This window comes from Spermophilus citellus (assembly GCF_964194105.1).
Source record: "Spermophilus citellus genome assembly, chromosome: 13".
NCBI lineage: Eukaryota > Metazoa > Chordata > Mammalia > Rodentia > Sciuridae > Spermophilus > Spermophilus citellus.
The window spans coordinates 15,403,190-15,407,550 of record NC_138193.1 but is presented as its reverse complement, the minus strand read 5'-3'; positions in this window follow the sequence as shown (position 1 = coordinate 15,407,550).

Here is a 4,361-nt window from a genome sequence, read left to right as displayed (position 1 = left end):
GTTCCCAACTGGCCCCTCAAGGCAGCTCGGGTGGGCCGCTCTGTGTGACACACTCCAGAGCCATGATTTGTGTGTCCAGCTGGTTCCCACGGCTGCTTCAATGCGGAAGTCAAACCCAAACAACTTCTGACTCCATAAACAACTGGAGCAGCGGCCTCAGTCCCACGTCCCGGGGCTGGGTGAGGGTGTGGCTTTACCACACATCACTCCATCAAGACTTCGGAGCAGGTTGGTGAGGAAACAGGAAGCCACTGCCCCCTGCCCCTCGTGCTCGCCTGCTGGCACTCCTGGCAGGATGTGGGTATCCCTGCACAGGGCTCCCTGGGCTCACACCAGGGCCCCCGGCTCACCCTTCACTTTCTCAACCCAGGACCCATCTTCAGAGGTCCAGGCGTTGGATGGGACACCTGCGGAGCAATGGCCCAGGACCCCCAACCCAACTCAGCATCTCTGGTGGCCTGACCCGCGGGCAACCCCGGATTCCTCTCTCATCCCATCTGACACTGAGCCCTTGAAAATCCAAACTATTGAAGGCAGAAACATCTGGGCTGCACCGTCAGCCTCTGAGCAGACAGAGCACTTAATTTTTCACAATGAAATGTTTTGTCCTGTTTGATTTCTTACCCTAAACATGCATGGTGTTTAAAAACGGAGGCAATGTTCTAAAAATGTCGGTGACAGCAGCTTGGAATAGCCTCCAATTCCAGTAGCAGCACAAACCCTTGTCCAGCTGCCTTGGGGAACCCTCTTGTAGGTCAAACAGCTAGGGTCTTTCCTGGGCCTTCTCTCACCCACCCACCCTCCACCAGAGTCAGCACTGTGCTGTGGGAACGCAGGGGCAGCAGGGGACAAGCCTTGTTCTAACAGAGGTGGGCAGAAGGCTTTGCCTTCAGAAGACCTGTTCAGAGAGGGTGGTCACGTCCTGATTCTTAGGATGCACCAAGGGGGAAAAAAAAGGAGAAAGTGGTGCAGAGTCAGAGAGAGAAAGGACCCTGGCCCAGGTCACCCCAGATACAATCAGAGCGCTCTGCCCATCCCCGGTGCCTGTACTTTGAACCTGAGTCATGTCACATGCCTAGATCACACTGTAGGTGGTAAGTGCACAACTTTCACCTGTCAGTTACACTTGGATGAAGCTGCAGGGGAGCACTTGGAAGCAACACATCTAATTCTCAGGGTTAGAACCACCCTCCTGCCCACCTTTGCCCACCCCACCATGCCATGCACCAGGCCACCATTGCTGACAGTCACCTGGAAGGCAGCTGGCTGGGTTTCCTAATGTCCCCCAGGACTGTTGTGGAATTAAAGGAGATGGAGGGATGAGCTCTCCTAGAAACCCCAGGTGTGGCCACCCTGATATTCCAAGGTTCCTCACTTCGTGGTGTCTTCTTGAGAGTGTGTCCCAGCAAGTGACACGGGAAAGAGGTTCGTGCTCCCTCTTTCACTTTAACCCCCCTCCTCCTGGGGATCCCTTATCCAATCACCTTCTCCAACCAGCAAGTCAAGGACGTGAGGACCACCTGGCTGTGACTGGCCACCCCATCGGTGGCCAGGGTTGATTCAGCAGCCCTGACTGGCTGGGCAGGTGTCCCCTCCTCCCTGTTCCGTGTACATGTCTCCCAGAGTTGTGTGCCGGGCCAAAGAGGATGCCCTTCCCCAGGAGAGGAGGACCTTCTTCAGCCAGCGGTGGCAGTAGCTGCTCCCTGCTAGGCCCTCCCACAGGCCCCCGAGGTCCAGCTAGCACGTCCAGCTCTTCACACAGTTGTTCAAGAGGAGTGACCGTTAAAGAAACCTTCGAGAGCTCTGCTCCAGCCTCTGTGGGTCCTCAGCTGAATAGAGGGCAGGGCAGGGAGGGCGAGGGGCCCAACGTGTGTCCCTGGGTCACAGCAAGGCAGGCATCAGGGTGGTCCTGGGACAGCTTCTCTGTCACTGTCCATCCTGTGGTCCCTGAGCCTGGCCTAGGAACATGACCTGACTCCCCAGGCCCTGGGTGACAGGGGACACCCCTCTCCAGCCCCCTGGAACTTCTGCTTTGTCTGCATCAGGGGGAAACAGACTCCTGGTGGGAGTCACCCCAGCTCTCTGCAGAGGTCACCCTTCTACATCCATCTGGGGTGACGAAACTGCCAGTTTCCCTGAATTTCTCCAGGCTGGGGGAGTTTCAAGTGCTCCCTAAGCAAACTGTCACTGGGGCCTCTCCATCCCCATACCTCAAACTCCATTGTCACTTGGAAAGTTGGGACCTCTCCAGACTTGAATAACTCCGTGGGTCATCCTGCACCTAACGGGCTGTTGGAAGACAGAAAACTCCAGAAACAACCACAGGGTCAATGGAGCCAGAGACTGAAGAAGCTGCTTAGTCGTGGGCAGCAGCTACCCGTGAGCACACTCCTCAAATCGTCCAGCTGAGACCCTCGGTACAGTCTCCTAAAAATGGCTCCCTGGGCTGGGATGTGGGTCAGTGGTAGAGGGTTCACCTAGCATATGTGAGGCCTGGGCTCTATCCACAGAAATGCAACACCAACAACAAAAACCCTGTCTTCTTTACACTTCTGCAGGCCCCCAAGGTCTGTGACCATGAGAGGCGGTCCTGGAACAGGTGACTTGGGGCAGTCCCTGTGTGATGGGTGGGAGGGAGGGAGGGTGAGCCAGGCTTCACAGTGGTTCACGAGGGGTCCACAGAACCATCGGAGGCCCCCCTTGACTAAGTCCGCTCTTGATGAAATCCCTAGAACCACCTTAATTCTCATCTTTAAAAAAAATTAGTTCTACTGACCCTTTGGGACCACATAGCCATTACCAGAGCCTCGCTGACCTTGCCTGGTTTAGTCCAGGGCCATGCTGGTCTTACAGGGCAGCATCTCTGCCGGCTCATCCAGATCCTATACATCCCAAAGCATACCAAGTTCACATATTCAGACTTTGCTTCATTAGTTCCTCTTATGCAATGTGCCTCTCACTCTAAGGCAAACCCACGAAGCGGATGGTTCCGGTTTCACTAAGTCCACTCTGCTTTTACTTTAGACATCTGGATTCATCCCTCTACTCTGTCCCCACCTCGGCAGCCTCGTTCCGGGGGCCCCGTCACTCCCCCGGCCTTGAGCCCAGACAGCTCCTGCCCATTCGCTGCTCCCATACAAGAAATGGGCTTGCTAAATGCTGTGCTTGGGCTGTATCGGGCAGATTTCCCTGGCCCGCCCGGGAGGGCCCTTCCTACTCTGGCCCCTGCCTACGTTCCCAGTCTTGGCTGTCATCACTTCCTCGTGGAGACCCAGCCTGAGGTCCTCCTGCCTGGGGCTCCCATCCCTGCCTCTGTGCAGCTGGTCCTTTAAGACTCCCCCCCCCCCCCCCGTGTCCCCCGCGTCCCCAGACCTCCTCCTGGCCCTGCACATACCGCATCACTGCATTGCTAACACTGCGTCAGAACCATGGAGAGTTTTTGCCTGTATTTCCCAAGGAACTGTGAGGCCCTTGCGATCAGAGGTGGCATCTTACCCCACTTGACAGTCCCTGTGCTCCTCCTGGTGCCCTTCAGCAGTGCATCCACCAACACACCCCTCCTGAGGCCCAGGCCCAGGCCACATGCTGCGGCTGGCTCAGCGCCCTCCGGAGTCCTACCCCCGCCTCCTGTGTCAGAGCCACCAGTCAGGACAAAAGGCTGGTCAGCAGTGTCCCTCTCTCATCCACCCTGGTGACCTTCAGGGCCATGGATGATCAGGGATCATCTCCAACAGTGAGAGACAGAAAGCCTACTATTCTAAAGAACCACTCCTTAACCACCTGGTTTCATTCTGGGAACAGACGGGGCTCTTATCCCACTCTAAAGGACAGAAGGATAAGCGGATTTCTACACATAAATTTTGTTGTCACAATCCAGGACAGCCCTTAAGAAACAAATGCTTGTGCTCTCAATTACCAATGGCCTCAGAGTGACCTTTTTGAAAGGGAAACCTTGGGTTATGAGGGTATTCCCAAACAATCCATCAGCCTCCAACTAAGCCACCAATTGCAATAAATACTAAAGACCTGCAAAACAGGATTCTTCAAAAACTGCAAGAAAAAAATTCTCTGGGTGTGGACCTCATTATCAAGAGTTTACAATAACAAAATTCCTGATCCCGGTCGCCTGTGGGGGAGGCAGATCCATACCTGGGTGAACAGTTGTCAGTCACCCACTGTCACTTCGTGGTGAAGTCCTACCTGACGCAGGCACATTCTTACATTTTCCCAAAGCTGAGGTTTTGTTGGAAGGTCCCCTTGCTTTTCATCAGCACCAGAAAGAAGTTCCACGAGACTCTGTTGTACTTTTGACATGGTCTCCATCCCCTGGGCATTCTGGAAGGAAAGAAGGCAACGGCCCC